Raw genomic sequence first — 17819 nt, 5'->3', positions numbered from 1 at the left:
CGTGCAGTGAAATAGCCACTGACTAGCCTGCTAAATGAAGCTGCTTGGTCCGTTGCGTGCTGAACTTCAACCTATCATTAGAGCGTCCTTGCATGCCCTTTAACTTAATTGTGCTTATTACGGATGCGCATACATTTAAAGGGACGTTCTGGGGCTCGCACTTTGCGACTGCGTATTGAGGGGGACACATGAGTTGACAGCGGCAGGAGGAAAGTCATCACTGCGCCCTGTTCACCGGCGGTGTCCACAACGGGCACAGTGTTACTAAGTATTGAAAGGTATGTCAAATTCCAGCGTGTTCAGTCTGCACCAGATGCACGAACGAATGCTACAAGCGCAGTATGAACAGTGGAAGCTCATTCACACCTGCGGTTAAAACCGCTCGCGCGAACATTTGCGGCTGGCGACCAAACATCGACTCTGTGTACGCGACCAAAGTTTACGCTTGCATGCGACGTATGACCGTCTCCTCAAAGGATTCACGTCTGCTCGCGTTGTCATTGCCCCGAACGATTAGCTGACGTCCTGTTCCTGCGTATCTGAGCAGTTCAAAGGTTTGCGACTGCAGTGTCGTGACTCGAAAATCGAGCAGCAAGCAACCAAGGCAATCAAGCCACTTTGCGAGTAACTTGGTCGCGCGACGTTATTTAATTAGTCGATAGTGTGGATCAGCCTTAATGAAGGAACCCACGCCACAGCTGTGTTTTCGCATGACCGTGTCATGACCGTATCCTCCTATAACTGCCTTAAATAGCTCCCCCCCCCCCCCCTCAACTATCGATGCCAGGGCCATCACATATGTTCGTACCCTTCAGTGTATACACACGTATGTACAGTCGTCAGCAAGCTTCACTCGAACGCTCCACAGCGTGCCCTGAACTGGTTCGATCGATGTCAGCCACGAAGTGCTGGGTGATGTTGCCAATGCTTCAGTATGCTTGTTTAGTATGTCGGCATGCAGGGGCAGCATATCGGCAACACAACACAAAGCTACGCGGCGCTGAAGCCAAACAATTTCTGGACACACCGCGGAGCGTTCGAGTGAATCTTGCTGAGGACATGTATACAGTATGGTCCACTGTTAAAGGGAACACTCGAATGCACACCATTAATATTCGTGGCCCTCTAAGAGCAAGTGGATTAAGAAACAATTTTCATGCAAGTCAATAGTCAGTCTAGAGGAGTCGGAACGTTTAGCCACCAGCAGTCGTATGCATATCTAAGCTGCTATGACTCCGTAAGATAGTGAAATTTAAACATGCTGCTCACGCAGGTGTTTCCTTTAACAGTGGACCCGTCTGTACACCGCGAAAGGCACGCGCGGCTTGCGCAAACACAATTTTTTTTCTTCAAGAGTTTTCTGATGGTGATATGCGGGGTTTAACGTCCCAAAACCACCATATGATTATGAAAGAGACTGTAGTAGAGGGCTCCGGAAATTTCGACCACCTGGGGTTCTTCAACGTGCGCCCAAATCTGAGCACACGGGCCTACGGCCTTTTCGTCTCCATCAAAAATGCAGCCGCCGCAGCCGGGATTCGATCCCGCGACCTGCGGGTCAGCAGCCGAGTACCTTAGTCACTAGACCACCGCACCGGGGCGCACAGCACGTCTCAAGCGCTATCTAGAGTCTCGAGGCTCGTCCAAGTCTGCAAAAGAGAAGTTAGTCTGCAAAAGAGAGTACACCGTCTTCAGTAGCTTCGCCTGTGGTCTACGAAGTGCACGTTAACGAGAATCCACCGGGACAGGGATATGCAGAAGGATACACGGTATACCATCGCGCAGCAATGCACGCTCTGCGCACGCGCATCAGCGACATAGCGCGGATTTCCTTCCTTTTCGCGTTATCTCTCGCGCGGAGGAAACCGTCTAGTCCTCCGCGCGGAGCGGTGGAGACATTCCTTTCCCCACGTGACGTCTTCGGCCACCTCGTAATCGCGGAAGCTTAAGTACGTCTCTCCGCGATGCACGCCGAGGCATCGCGTGAGTGTCGGCTGCGCAACGTCGAAAGATAAAGTACACAAACGACGGAAGACGCATACGTCCCTCCTGGAAAGCCACCGAGCTCGGCGGCGGGACGGTTCTTATCTGAAATAGTCGCATACCACACACGTCCGTCGACAACAGGCACCACTACCAGCCGCGGCAGCGTCCCGATATCTATTCTCACCATGTGCACGCAAAGACAGAGAAAAAAGAAAGAAAAGCAAGGTCGAACAAAGATGAACAGATCGCCATTGCAAGTGACGCACGAAGTGAGCTGAAGCTCGTGTATTGCTCAACTCGAAGAAGCGGTGTATCAACGAGAGAACGCGGGAGCATGCGCAATCGCTCAAAAGTTCAGTAAACCGTCATATCGCTGAACACTGCGAGCATTGTGAGCACTGCGTTAAGGCAATAATTGTTGGGGTTTCGGGCTTAGCGCCCTAGGATATCAATACGATTGAGAGACGCCGTAGTGCTCCGGAAATTCGGACCACAGTGAGGTTCCTGAAATATTTCAGGAACCATTTCGGGCCTCGCATTTTCGCCTCCATCGGAACGAGGCAGCCGCGGCCGGGATTCCATCCCGCGACCAGAGTGACCTAGAATGCCGCGACCTTCGGGCACCCCCTTATAGACCATCTTGACGGGTAAGCAATGCTGTACTACATAACGAAAGCCCGCACGAGCGTGTGCACTCGCTCACAAGTTTAGTCAGCAGCCATTTCGCTGAACACTGCCAGGATCGCGATTACAGTTTGTTTTCCTGAGTACACGACGTTAGGCAAATACGTAGAACATCCAACCAAGGCGGAATCTCTGGATTACAACAACAAAAAAAAAAGAAAACGACAAGTGGAGGTAATTATAGCGCGCCACAGTTTCGGGGAATGTACCAGAAAAATCAACGCGCACGGTTCGGAAAACACGTGCGCGGATTTTTTTTTTTAATTTTATTGGAACGCCAAAAAATACAAAACGAGTTAGAGACACAGCAGCGACGTTATTGCTTTGCGAACGGGGAAAAAGACAAATTTCAGCGTACCGGTCACCAGTGAATGGATAGCTAGCGGAACTAAACGAAAACACCAGAATATATTCACGGGAAAAAAAATAGCAGGTGACTGAGTGCATATAGAACGCGTTTGCGCCGCCTATTTGCGGGATTGCCGAGCCTGTGGTGACAGGGAACTCGCTTGCGAAAACTCACGTAATAGAAGAAACTTGTACGAGGAAAGGAGTAACACGAAAGTAACGCGTTCCTACTGAAATCGGGCGGTACGGATAATACATGTACGGCGGGAGGGCGGTGACGCGGTCACATAAGCTGTACCACAACGGCGCGAATCGACACGACCGTTTCCGCCTCTGTAGTGCGTACACAACAGCGTTGGGAACGCGCATGGCAAGATAGCCGAGCGAGCGGCCAAAACAGGAAACGTGCGGCGGGATCGGTGGCGCAACCAACGCGAGGCTGCACGAGACGTCCTGAAGCACGAGGAAGGAGGAGGAGGAGGCCCGGCCCGTTCGGAAAACGCGTCCGCCGCGATATTCGCCTCTTGTCAAAGTGGTTTTCTGTCGTTCTTGTATGTGGGACCAACTCCTCGGAAGCTGCTGGGACCCTCGACGGCGTCTATGCTGTGCAGCGTCTTCATGGCGAAGTCCTCGCGAGACGTGCCTTAAATCTGATTAGCTGTGCGAGTCCATTCGTTCTGAAGAGTCCCTCTTTCGACGAGTATCTTGGATAGTTACTGTATGACCGGTAGTTGAAAAGATCGCGATTTTGACACCGCTACGGCCATTTGATCCATGCATATGACACTCCAACGCTACAGAGTGGAACGACAAGCGTGTATATCATCCACCACAGCCAAAACTGACAAAAAAAAAAAACAGCGTGGTATTTAGACGCGCGCAAAGCAGAGCACATGCAACATTGATGCACCCAAGCCACCCGACGAAGCACAGATACACGTGCTCGCTCTGAAGCCTACCGGGCACCCTGGCACACTTGTTCATTGAATAGCAGTGTCATGCAAGCCGCAGTATGCAACTTGAGACGACTTCCCGGGAAGGAAGCAGGACTAACGGACGATGACCACCTAACTGAAGCGTGCGGGGCGAGAATTGCCTTCGAGGACCAGGAAGACCAGCGACAACTCGTCGCCAAGAACAATGGAAGCACGAGGGTTCCTGGACTAGAGAGACCTCCTAACTCAGGGTAATACCACGCATTGCTCGAAACACTGTTACGACAATAAACGTTTATTGATCTCACTATCTCTTTCTCTGCCGCAAACGCACTTATAGAAAAAGCGCTTGAAGACCATCGAAATTCTTTGTTAAACTAGTCACGTCACTGAAAAAAGGGGCCACACTATACAACGCTCGCAACGCAGCCGGCACGGAAGGAATTCTTCACAATTTGAGGCGGAAGTTCAGGGGAAAATAGAAGCTTGAAATGATAAAAATTTATGAACACGGGTAATGTCGATAGGGAGAACGTTTTGACACGCGGTCTTTTCTTTTTGTTTCAAGGCTGCAATTCCTTGAAGAGGACAAGTCCGCTGCTCAAAACAACGGCTCTAGCGCCACCCCGTGTTCACGCATTTTTCATCTGCTCGTATACCTCACTGTATCCAGAAAGTGCGAAAAATGTTCGTTATAGCGCTTGCTTTGATAAATAAACATTCTTCTGCGCTGTATGCCCGCAGAATAGGCTCTCATCGTCGAACCTAAAGCGCGAGACATTGATGCAGAACCAAAGCTTGGCTATGGTCATGTTGGTCTACGCAAAGTTACTGCTAATACAACACTAAGTTCCAGTTGTCTTGAAGGAAGAACATCGTTAGTGAGCAACAAAAGTAACGCAATTGAAGCGCGAGCTTAAAAAGCAATGTACCTTTGTTCGAAACACTTCCTATTTATGATGAGAACGCATTAACTGCGTATAAAAGGCAAGAGACCAGCGCGCGTTAACCATCTATCAGCGCGCATCTTATAACCTCGTTAAGTCACCTATACGGCCGCGAGCCTTTTTGAGCTCACTATTCCGTATACGCTGTCTGGTGACACGACGACAGTCGGCGTTGGTCTCGTAATGCCTCACACGTGTATTTGCCCGTAGGCGGGCAAAACTTTTGTTCTATTTTTTTCCCCTTGCATGCATGATTGATCACGCAGGAAAGGAGATAGAATGGTGAAGCTCTGGCAATAAAACGCCTCCAAGCGACGATAGCAGAACTGACCGCTAATTGCCATTTCCTCTTCGCACCAACGGAAACGACAGAAGAAAAAAAATAAGATTAAAACATAAAGAGAATAGGAAGAACGATGTGCTCGTCGATTACGGCGAATCGGGCCCGGCTGGCCGACACAAACGGCGCAGCTTTTAGCGCAGCTATTTTTGGAAACACTGTCGGCACGCCAAAGAGCGGGTGTGTCTCAAGGCGCAAGTACCGACGCACCACGTGCATGCCAACGAAAGGTAATAGCGATAAACCCGCGTTCCGCATGACCTGCAAATCGTAGACGTAGGCGCTCACTATATAGTTTCGTATTACCAGTAGCTCTTCGGCAAATTGATGCGTCAGTCGATTATGTACGTAAATAAGTGGCTGTTTGTTGCTGACCTAACGGCACACAGTTACGACGTATAGGTCCCCGATACATTAGAGGACCGACCCTATAGCTTTCAATACATTGTCGAAAAATTCCAATGACCATTTTCACTGTAATTGCAGGCCTGGCACGTGAAGCTAACTCACGTTGCAAACAAAAGACGCAAACGACGGCTTTCACTTGCTTCGCATAACTACTTTTTTTACGAGTATTGAGAACGAAGAACCACATATCTCTACTATTCAATTTCGAAAGAAAAAAAAAACAAGGGGGGAGGGGGGGATCCTGTAATTTTTTTTTAAACACACATGTCTGGCTATTGTCACTCACTGTTTATTTTTACTTTTCTTTATATTCGTTCTTTGTCCTGCATCCTTTCTATTAGTCCCCGTCCCCTTCCCCCTCGTTGAGGGTAGCCAAGCGAGCCAAACCTTAGTTTATCTCCTAATTATCTCTCTCTCTCTTTCTCTCTCTCTCTCTCTCTCTCTCTCTCTCTCTCTCTCACACACACACACACACACAGCCTTGTTGACATAAAGTGATTCATTCTGAACCACACATTGTCACATCGCATGGTTCGATAACTGCGCAACAGAGATGCCGATGATGGGTAAGTTTTGTTCGCGAGACCATGAAATTGAATGTCCAACGCCGACGATAAAGCGACGGTAAATTGCACGCACCAGAGCGTCTTTGCACTCACGACATAGTGCGTATGCCTCATGGCCGAAGACGCAAAACCGGAACCATCCGAGTTTTCGCCTTCACAACGAACGACGGAAAGGAGAAACCGGACGCAGCCGAACAACCGAATTCCGAGCTCGGCTGCGTAACTTGGCATTTAGGAAGACTGCGGCGAAACCCAGCGAAACCAGCGAGCCAACCGCGCGTACACAGGTAACCAGAAAACAAAGAAGGCGCTGCGGAAGGTGGTTAGCACAGAACGCAAGTGCCCTACGCTACACGGAGAGGAGGGAACGAAAACTGTCGCCGAAAGTGGGCCGAATGGGCGGCTGCTGGCACCACACACTTTTCAGCGCAAAAAAACTGCCGTCGCTGGCGCTTCCGGTTCCTTCCGCACACGGACGCTCTCGCACTCTCTAAGTTCGTTTTTTTTTCCCCTCACTAACGGTTGACAAAGGAAGGTTCCTGTACGGCTGTTAAAACAAAAGGTACACACGCCGAGCAGCCACCGCCACACCGCTGCCTCCGACATGGAAAAGAGCTGCGCCAGTGTTGCTCTCTTTTTTTTTTCTTTGCGTCGTTACGCGGAAAACATATGAATGCTCGCAAGAAATAAACCGAGAAAAAAAAACGAAATTCCCGCGCACGTACTGTACGGTGAGAAAAGCGTAGGCCATTCTTGTCACCACAATAGGCAGAGACGAACGCAGAAACGACGAAAACGAAGGACAAAAAGAAAACGTAAGCACAAATAACAGACATCCGAGCGGAAGGGGGTCGTCGGTGGATGTGTGTGTGCACCCTGGTGCGAGTGCCCGAAAAAAAAAAAAACATGGAACAACTGTACATGGACAAATGGGCAACGGAATTGCCAGCACGCCATACTGTATATGCGCACGCGCACATAGTGTGTACGTATAGTGTTGACAACTATAACGGGCGCTTTTCATTCGCTTCCTTCCCACGTGCGCGACCGACCTAGAGAGCGAGAGAGAGGTTCAGGAAAGGATGAGACGCAACTTCTGCAGCCCTCATTGGGAGCATGGCTCAGCGCCTGTAGGGGTAGGATGAGGGCATTAAAGATGTGGAGAAGAGAGAATAAGAAGAAAAATGGCGTCCATGACCAAGGATGTGGCGGACGGCTTCTATAGGCGGTTGTCTAGTCCAGTGTCCTCAAGGAAGCGAAGAACCGCCTTGAAGACCTGGGTGTAGCGCCCTGCAGGGAGGAGAAGGTCCCTCTGCGAAGCCGCGGGCAGACCGTGGCGACGGAGTGTGGCGAGCAAGACGTCGCGTTGTGTGCGAAGCACTGGGCAAACGCACGGTATGTGCTCGATGGTGTGATATGCCCCACACACAGCGCACGCTGGGGACGAGGCTCTGCCAAGCCGATGACGCCGGGCCGCAGGCCAGGAGCAGCCGATGCGTAAGCGAAGTAGCGGGGACCTCCTTCTCCGGGTGAAACCTCGGTCAGGTAGCCAGGTTGGTGGTTCCATCCTTGCTACTCGGTCGTCAAGGTGGTAGTTTAGCAACGGCCTCGTCAATCTGAGCCTCGAAAAGTCTGAGGCGACCACGGTACGGCACACGGGGACCGCGGAGCGAGGTGCTTCTTTCGCCAAGGCGTCATCCTGCTCGTTTCCCTGGATCCCCACATGAGATGGGACCCAATGCAGAGAAACATCGACGCCACTCTCAAGGAGGGCATGCAGTTTGGTGACGAGCACCTAAGTTGCGAAGCCTGCCCGTTCCGGCTTTGTCAAGGCCAGCAACGCAGCTCTTGAGTTGCACGCGACAGCCACGGGGCACACTGGGGGGTTTGCTGCCAGGTGGAGACCGGCCGTCTCTGCAGCGGCAGAGCAGGCCCCAAAAGGCAGACAGTAGGAGGCCGTCCAAGCAAGTGCTGGCATAACGCAGGAAGCTGTGGCCGAGCCCGTGTCGGGGATGACGGAACCGTCCATGTACGCAATAAGCCTTCCAGCCAGCTCTTCCTCTGTCTTGGAGGCAGATGTCTGCTTGAGTGCGCAAATGGGTGAGCAACGCTTGGAGAGTCCTCCCAGACCGGTGGTGATAGTCAGTGATTTTTCTCTTCGCGGGGGAAAAGGGACTGTTGGAGGAACCGGTTCCACAGCTGCTCGGTAGATCTGCAGCAGCTCGCCCATCCGACTTTGCAGCCGGGCAAGCAGGGGGTACCCATAAGGCGCATGGGCTGGCCGATCAGTGTGTAGAAGCCCACGGTGCTTTAGGAGCAGGGAGAGAGGCCAGACACCCGCCTCTGCCAGGGGACCACCGACCGACAAGAGGTACGTGGGCGACATTTATGGAATTACTGGAAATACACGCAGTACGGAAGGTATACGTGAGTGGTATACCCCGTCCACCAAAAATCACCTACAGAAACTCAACGTGATAGCTAGTGTACGAAGAACCGCCCTTGTTCGCAACTCGGAGTGGCGCCTGGAACCGAAGCTGTCTCAAAACCGCGAAATAACGCATCCGGAGCCAATAACGTACCGGCAGAGCGGTGTGACGTGCGGTCGAAAAAATTAAAAACAAAACGTGAAAGCGTAAAAACGTCCACGGTCTGACGTGCGTCCCGGCTGCATCGGTTCCCTTGACTTGCTTATACGTGGCTTTCGTACCATGGGTCACAGGACAAGAGAAAAACAGCCCTGACTCACAAGCAGAGGTGTCGAGGATAAATAACTATACGGTTGGCGGACAGCACAACCCGTCATTTCTGAGGCTCCCCGGCTGGGCTATAAAGGGGCATTATAAGAAAATATATATATACCGCTTCACTCGAAGAGCGCCGCGTTGGCAGCAGTGGTAAGATTTAGCGTGACACATGAACTTCGTGAAATATATTATATATATATATATCCGCTGGTGGACCGTGGTTGTACGGAGCAGCATGAAAGCCTCTACGGGGAAAATCACTCAAGCAAGAAGGGAAACACGACTGTAAGTATACACATGCAATTATTGCGCAACTGTCGTTTCTTTTGCAATACCAGGATTTTACTTCGATAAGCCCAAGTGACTTGTACAAACGCTTCCTTATTTTACATTACTTTTCTCTTTTCGCTCCGGGCAAGACGTTGCGAAAGCAGTCGCGAAAGCCTATATCATGTGGAAAAACCACGGCATAGCGACTATACATTCGTCCTTGCGGGTCAACCAGTCCAAGCAGAGAGATATTTCTCTATCTCGATCACTTCTCTATCTCCCCCTGCTGTCACGTCGCATAACCGTAGCGTCACGGGTTCTAATCTAAAAGAAATCTGCAGGGAATGGCTTGTCACCCACTTTGCCAAGGTCGCTTGTTCGGAGCATCTCACGGCGCAAGCCTGTCTCTGTCTAATGCCTAAAGGAACGCCAATTAGAAAAACGATTCCTCGCTTAATCGTAAATTACAGTTTCACTAGCCGAAAACACTCTTTTCGCAGCGAGAAGACGCCGGAAGAGAAAAAGCGGCTGGCGACGCAGCCTCGAAATTCACCTTCCAAACGCCATGACGTCATACATTTCGACGGTGCGTCTATGGTCCTACGTAGTTCCAGCTCAATAACAATGGAGTGCACTGTCCTGTGGAGGGGTCATGTATTTATATATACCAGGTTTCAGTAACTTTCGTTGGGCTAATGACCCCAAAACACACACAAAAAAAGACACACGCACACTGTACCTTTAATACGTGACATCGAGAAACTACACGAACATGAATTCTCGTCTGTTGTATTCTTCCACGCATCTGCTGTTTCGTCGCCTATTCTTGTTTTTTCACGGCAGACTTTGCTTTGCCTTTGGTGCAATGACATGATCGAGTACTTCCGAACTCAATGTACAATGGGGTATTAACGTAACCTTTTTTTTCCCCCGACACTTATACAAATACCATACTGTGTAGCATATACATGTGTGCCTATTTCGCGATCGGGTATGCCACATTGTTTTTTTTTTTTTTGCGCCAAAGAGCTCATATATTTAGCGTACCAAGCTAGCATGTCAGGGACTTGTAAGATACAGCCCCTCTCCGTCTAGTAAAGTAGCCGGGCTATGCAGCAAGGAAACAGGCAGCGCGTTCACTGCTTTCAGAAAAACTCTACACGATAAAAGGTGGTCCATATTGAAGAGCCACGCCCTAAGGAACCTCAAGCTTTGTCCGCGATGCAACGTCCTTTCCCTCCCCTCGAGGTATCTTCAGAGCTGAGCGAGGAGACAGCACGTAGCGCTATTAGGAACGACCCGCTGTAAAGATCGTGCTATCAACGGGGACAACCTCACACGACACGATAACCTCAGTCTGCATGGTGCGCAGGCTCGTTTTGCGCATGCTCTGCCGCCATGTCCGGTTTGCGAGTCTCGGGCCGCGTACTTCCCTGCGCTCGGCTGAACTCGGGCCCGAGGCTCTTAACTTTTGCCTCCCGGTCGTTCAAAAAGACGCGGTGGGAAATACCCGGAGCGCCGGCCACTGCATGCGGAACGGAAGCCGCGACACGACCAGCGGTGCCGGGGTTAGTGACAACGCGATGGGTCTGGAACATTCGCTCGTCAACTGTGGTGCCAATAGTTTAAAAAAAAAAAAAGAAGTCCCCCTCGAAAATGCGGCCGCCACGGCAGGGTATCCCATTCGCCTCCCCGAGCTTCATAGCAGCGCCACGCCGTAACCGCGGCGCGTATAAGCGTTCTTCGAACTTCACTGCAGAGCACCAGCCTTTCGAAGCAACGCGCCTCGGCGAGGAATTCACGCAGTGGAGCGGCGTTTTTTGCATATACGATGAAAAGTGAGCATGGAATATGCACCTTAAGACCCTGTCAATGTAACCAACCGCCAGCAACGAGCTAGACCGCGTACCACTACTACGAATGTCTGCACGTTATGGGAAACCGAGAAGAAGAAAAGAAAGGTCAAAGAAAAAGCTCTACGAAATACAGATTTGCTAACTCGGTATAAAAATGCAGCTGGGAGCCTATTATCTCTGTGCACGCTAGAAGAAAAAATAAAGAAAACCGCAACACAGTGATCTGTGTTTTGGAGGATCAAATAAAAGTTTATCCAATCCAAACATAAAGGACGCCATGGGGGACGCGGTGAGAGCCGTAATATATATCTGAGACGACCCAATGCACGGAAACCAAAAGAGCGTGTACGACAGCGTTACATCACGCTGATATCGTCCTTTCTTTTCATAGTACGCGCATGTATTTATAAACCACACATTTGAGCGGTTGTGAGAAGACGGTAATGCGCTAACGTCTGACTACACAATTTAAAGATGAGTAGCGCTTGAACTACGGAAGCAAAAGAAAGAGACGCAGAAAGGATTAGGCGCATCTTTGCGAACCTGCCAAACTTGTCTATTCCACATCAGTAAGTAATCTTATGGTATGGACGGACACGTGAAGCATCTACAGACACATTGCACAAGCATTAGATAGGAAGCGAATAATGAATCACACACAAAACTGACGTGGCTCAAAGGTAACGAATCACTACAGGCTGTGCCGGGTGAGGGCCATGAAAAGGAACGGGGTTGCTCGAAATATATAGCACCGGAACGTCATCACTGAAGCACGACGACGACCGAAAGCATACACACACCAAACTCTGAAAAACACCAGAGTGAAAAAAAAACGAGGACCGGAAAATTATACCTCTCGGCAGCTACGAAAGCGTGACTCCGAAACGCGCAACCTTGCTACAGATCCTACCCACGGTTTCGCCGGCCTTTCCAAGGTGAAACGGCGGCGATCAAGGCCTCCTCGCAAGGTATGTGCATTCGCGGATCGAAGAGCACGGCGTGCACCCTATAGGACGCAGGTGATCAAAGCGCGCAAGGCAGCAGCTTCGCGCACGCACCGGTACACATGCTGCGTCATCATCACGCTTGCTAGTCCTAGAACAGCAGTCGGCGATAAACGTCTTTTTGCGCCGTCTTTTCTTTCGGTTCTACTCGTTCCCTGTCCTGTATTTTTTTCTGGTGTTGCGTTGTAGGTAAGTTCACGATGGATTCTAACCAACTGGCCCAACTTACCGTCTTACTACGATAACTGTAACGCGGAGCGTTACAGTAAGCAATGTTCTAGGGGTGAAATAGAAAACGAACATAACTGCCCGGGTAAATTATAACCCAGAACAACGATTCGATTATAAAATACGCCTGTACTGGACGGCTCCGGAAATTTCGATAACCCAGGGTTATAAATATACACGCACGGGCCTCTAGCATATTGCCTACATCGCAATGCGACAGGGATTCGATACCGGGACCTTCGGATAAGAAGTCCAGTGAAAACGAACAAAAAGAAACAATAAATCAGGCACAACAAACTACAGCGCCATTCTCAGTGCGACGGATCATTACTGAACTGAGATTCGATAAAGGCAGCGTTTACGTTATGGACAGCCTACATTAATTCAACGGTATACAGCAATAGTTAGCCATACACAATAGTAGAAGTTATTGAATAAAACAATAAACAACACTGCCCAGTGCGATAGTACGCCAATAAATACGGTAGAAGCGAGGAACAAATCGCAGGGAGGTATACGCTCAAATCTGTGCCCCCCCCCCCCCCCCCCACGAAATGTGGCTAGTTGGGGTATTATATTTACAGGCGGCATGAAATTTAACCGGCATGTTGATTGGCAAAGCCAGTGGCGGCTGTATAATCGCAGGAAAGACCATACCGAGCGCTGCCGACAAATATGTTTTTTGAGATTTTAGTCTGAGCTGAGAAGCAACGAAAACCACTGTGTAAGTACGACACAGCATGAGCGCTCACTGACAACTTATTGTTATAAACCACGCAGCTTTTTTCTTTTTCATCTGCATGTAAAGACGCATTTGCGCCGACTCGCCCACACAACTATTCATCAAAGCTGAACAATGCAAGATATTAAAGAGAAAAAAAAAGTGAAAATGTAAAAAGATCAATCACTGGGCTCAGATTGAATCCGGACAATCACGCTGTAATAATAGGCATTGGAAACCAAGCTCAGCATTAGCTAGCTAGCATCTGTACTAAGCGAACAAAAACGGTACTTGAAAAACGCTCACAAATTGTCGTACGGACTGACAGAACAAATGAGAAAGAAGCTTAAAAAAAAAGGTTTTAAAAAATAAGTTTAGAGGGGGAATGTTGGACAGCTGGACGAAATACTCACCAAAGCTGCGCACAATTCAAATGTTTCCAACGGTATCTTCAACCGGCGCGGCCGATACCACAGACCATGGCAATCCGTACAAAATCTCCGCTGCGAGTGAATATATAGAGACTCCAGCCGATAGACACAGGTTAACACAAGTGAGCGAACGGTGTTTCGGGAACCACTAAAAAAGAAAAAAAAAAACTCGAGAAACTCAACCGCTGAGGGAGATGCCGTATAACCTTCTGAGGAGGGGTCGCTTTTTCACCCACTGTTAATAGGCCGTATCACTTCGGCGGACGTCGCTGAGTAGATGAGAAGCACAGAGTCGAAAACACGCACCAACACACAAGCACAAACACACACCCACCCTACAGGGCCGTGGTCGATGAGTATATGAGACGGGATCGGTCAGTCGACGACGTCGAGCGCGGACTTCGCGCGATGTCTATGGCGGAGAGCGTGCGCACAGCGGCGAGCGCATCACGCGAATGACACCCGGCGCTCCGCCAGACATTCATGCGAGCCAACGGGAGAGGACACGTATGAGAGAGAGAGAACAAAAGAGAGAGGAACGGCCCGATGCCGACGCTGCAGATGTAGAGAGGAGGAAGCGGAGAGAAAGAGTTGGACGCTGGAGGGAGAGCGGTCGGAGATTCCATCTGAGATGCGGAGAGCCGCCGCGCGCGCAGCACAAAACGAAAACAAGAGGCCGGCGCTTCGCAACGCCGCTGCTCGGTATCCATGCGGCGGCGAAACAGCAAAACAAAGGCGAACGAGCGGAGGAAAATAAAATAAAAGACGATTCTTTCTCGCGGCACGGCTGAAAATGAGCTCGAGCTCTTTTCGTACAGTACCCGTTCATTGAGGGAAGGAGAAAAAAAAAGAAATAAAGTACGGGGATAAGTTTCGAGAGCGGACAGTGTACACGACAGATGAGACCGGCTAAGTGATGCGGGTCGTAAAGAGAGACAGGTAGAGTGAAAGTAAAAACTCGGACGCACCGCACTGCACGCAGCTTGGGGCGCCGAGGATCGCGAAGAATGCGTATACGCTCTCGGTCTCGACGGCGTTAATATCAACGTGAAAACGGGAACGGACGAGTCATGAGCACTTTTTCAAAGCCACGCAGGCTAAACGAGGTATACAGCGCCCCCCCACCCCCGACCCCTCAACGCCTCGCGAAAAGTCTTCCTCAACCACGCGAATGCACCCGTTCGCCACTCCGTGGCTTAGCATGTACAAGGCCAAGAGCGACATAATAAAACGGGTAGACATTTTCTCGTTAATATTTCTCTTTGAAATGCGCGAGGGAAAAGAGAAGAGAGAGAAAGTCGTGTTATTTTGACGACCGTATAGGAAGCAGCTTCCTTAACCACTTCAGTTTTTAAAAAAGGACCCGGCGGCTGGAAAGGGCGGAGAATTATAAGCCGAAGCAAGGAAGGAAGCAAAACGGACGCCAGATATCCGCGAAAGTGACGCTGCTAGCAGCTCGCGGAGCTCTTAATTTCTAGACTGCTTTCATGAGAGAGGAAGAAAGAGAGAGAGAGAGAACGAGAGACGTGCGAGGGTAATAATACGGCCTGGCTGTTCTAGCCAGGAAATGGCGTGCCTAGCGCAATGCGCGGCCTTATAAATAACGAGAGTGCGAAAGTAATGCGTGAATAATGCTCGAATGATAAAAAACTAAACGAAAAAAAAACGGGCGTTAACGGGTAGCTCGACGGCGAAGTCGACGACGACGATAAAGGCGCGACGTCGTGCCGTTCCAGTGGCTTCTCGCGCGCCGGGGGATACGAGCCGACTGACCCTGCCTTAAGCATGGAAGGCTCTCGGCGATTTAAACGCCGGGGATACATAAATATATTAAACATACGTCGGATGGGGAAAGAAAGGGGGAAAGAAAGTAAAACGGAGGAAGCTGGCCATTTGTTGACGCGTGGTCCGAGAGTCACCGAGCAAGGTCAGTCGATGACGACGTATAATAACAATAACGGAAGCTGCTAGAAACACGGAGAGACACCCGAGCAGTCGGCAAAGTACCCTGAGATATTAGCGATTGAAGTTTCAACCGTGTAGCGCTCGAGGGCGCCCGTGTATACCTTAAGTCCCGGCTTATGTATAACTTCGTAATCATCATCATCGTCATCATCATCATCATTATAATCATCAGCAGCAGCAGCAGCAGGAGCCTGACTAGGCAGGAGCCTGACTGCAAGGCAAAGACCTCTCCCATGTTCCGCCAATCATGTAGCTTGAAGGGCCCCTACACCACTTGGAGTGCAAACGAGAGAGAGAGAGAGAGAGAGAGAGAGAGAGAGAGAGAGAGAGAGGTTTCTTTCTTGCCTTCACAGCCATTCCAACAGGCGCCATCTCCGCCTCGCCACTTATTCATAAAACGCACGCGGACCATGCCAGCACTAAGCGTTGTGCCTGTCAGGATTTCTCACTTTTCGGGTATGCACGCTGTAATCTCCGCTTGCTTTGTCGAAAACGCGCAAAACAGGGTGAAATCAGGTAATAATCACGCTAGGCAAGCACCTGCAAGGCAAAGCAGTGTAGGATACACAATCGATATATAAGGCATATAAATTGATTCAGAGTTCAATTCCTCGAGGCGACACGCGAACCAAGACTGCTGAAGTCACAATTGTGCCAAAAATATGGGAAACATCAGAATGCAGTATACGCGCTTCTTTGCATTTCAGAGGTTGTTAGAAATTCCTTAAAAGGAACTCAGGGTAGAAACGAGGACATTTAAGCGATTTCCATTACCTCGATTTAAAGCGGTGAGAGGTAGCGCTCTCAGCTCAGTCAATTGGATCAGTTGGACAATCGCCAATTTATGGACCCCGGTATTCTTGGACGGCATATCCTACAGATGCGCCGATATAAGCGCGTGCCACTGGCCACAAATGCGTTGCTGCATTAAGTACAACGACCGAATCGTGGTACGAATCGTGACCGACGCGACACTGTCCTTGTTCCGTTTGGCGCATTGAAGACATCACACTGTAATACGTGGCTATGTATGGCATCGTCTTGGTCGACTGCGTGAGACAGCGCAAATATACGCAGTCTTCCTTGAGAAAAACACCTGACAGCAAGGCCTTATATCAATCGCATCATATATATATATATATATATATATATATATATATATATATATATATATATATATATATATATATATATATATATATATATATATATATATATATATATATATATCAATGACACAGTCATTGCATTGTCGTGTCAGTTCCAGTACCAATGCTATATACATATGGAATGAAGCAGAATGGTTAATAAGATGATTAATAATACCATTTTCGCCGGCGTGCACAAGAGAGATAAGAATATCCGAATGAGAAGGGGGAAAAGAATGCGAAGGAGTGTAAGAGTAACTGAAATCGATTCTGATTACGTTCTAATGCTTTCCGAAGACGGGCGTTTACGAAAACACGACGATACGGCCGACGAATACACGATGAATAGCGACACATGCGTTCAAAAAGACGCTGGCGTATTGCGAAGGTCGCTTCGCTCCAAGGACTGAGAAATTCGTCAGAAAAATGAAACAAACAACAAATAAATAATTAACTGGATAAATGGGCGTATTTTGCATTCTCCACAAATTCCCACCATTGGACTGACAGAACGGAGGCGAAATGTACAAATAACGAAAACACTGATGGCGATAATGATAGAAGAGCGAGGGGTGACAGACAGACAGACAGACAGACAGACAGACAGACAGACAGACAGACAGACAGACAGACAGATAGACAGATAGATAGATAGATAGATAGATAGATAGATAGATAGATAGATAGATAGATAGATAGATAGATAGATAGATAGATAGATAGATAGAAGTCACAATCGTGGGAACTTAAAATCTGTCGGTTTGCTACCCGACGTGGGATGAAGGTAAATGGTAAATAAGCAAGGTAGCTTTAGGAGTGCGTGCAAGAAATGAGCTGCGCCTGGACCCTTATCTGATATAAAACATGCCGCCACAGACACGCTAGACAGCTGGCGAGTATGAAAGTGTAAAAGTGAATAAGGCGTCTCCCAGTAGGGGGGCATGCATACACACATGGAGCCCGTCTCGCCGAGCAGCGAGCTTCGATCACTATACGCACTGTCCACGTGCACGACACGCGGAGAAGTACTACCAAGGCTTTCGTTCCGCTATCTACGTGGCGCAATCTGGACAAACAGACCACACCATACCCCACCGTACCGCTTCGGGGCGATAAGGGCGTATGGGTACTATATACACACGGGCCTGCCACGGGGGGTTCGTCCGCGCCTTCAATCAATGAAGACGCGCGAGGCAGCAGCAGCACGCATCTCTTATCAGCACGCGACACACAAT

At 49.5% G+C, this 17819-nt stretch overlaps 1 protein-coding gene across 2 annotated transcripts in view; it reads right to left on the bottom strand.

Moving 5' to 3' along the window:
* LOC142814539 (ubiquitin carboxyl-terminal hydrolase 2-like) overlaps positions 1–17819 on the bottom strand; it is a 280351-nt gene that overhangs the window by 152213 nt on the left and 110319 nt on the right. Inside the window, exon 1 of one of the 2 annotated variants that reach the window (XM_075893390.1) lies at positions 13454–13935. The exons of the other annotated variant lie outside the window; for it this stretch is intronic. The gene's annotated coding sequence lies outside the window, so the exon portion shown is untranslated. Of the gene's footprint in view, positions 1–13453; positions 13936–17819 lie in introns of those variants that run through there. 2 annotated transcript variants of the gene reach the window in all.

Source organism: Rhipicephalus microplus, chromosome 4 (assembly GCF_043290135.1).
Source record: "Rhipicephalus microplus isolate Deutch F79 chromosome 4, USDA_Rmic, whole genome shotgun sequence".
In the NCBI taxonomy this organism is placed as follows: Eukaryota; Metazoa; Arthropoda; class Arachnida; order Ixodida; family Ixodidae; genus Rhipicephalus; species Rhipicephalus microplus.
The sequence above is the reverse complement of the archived record's forward strand: the minus strand, read 5'-3'. Positions and strand labels throughout refer to the sequence as shown.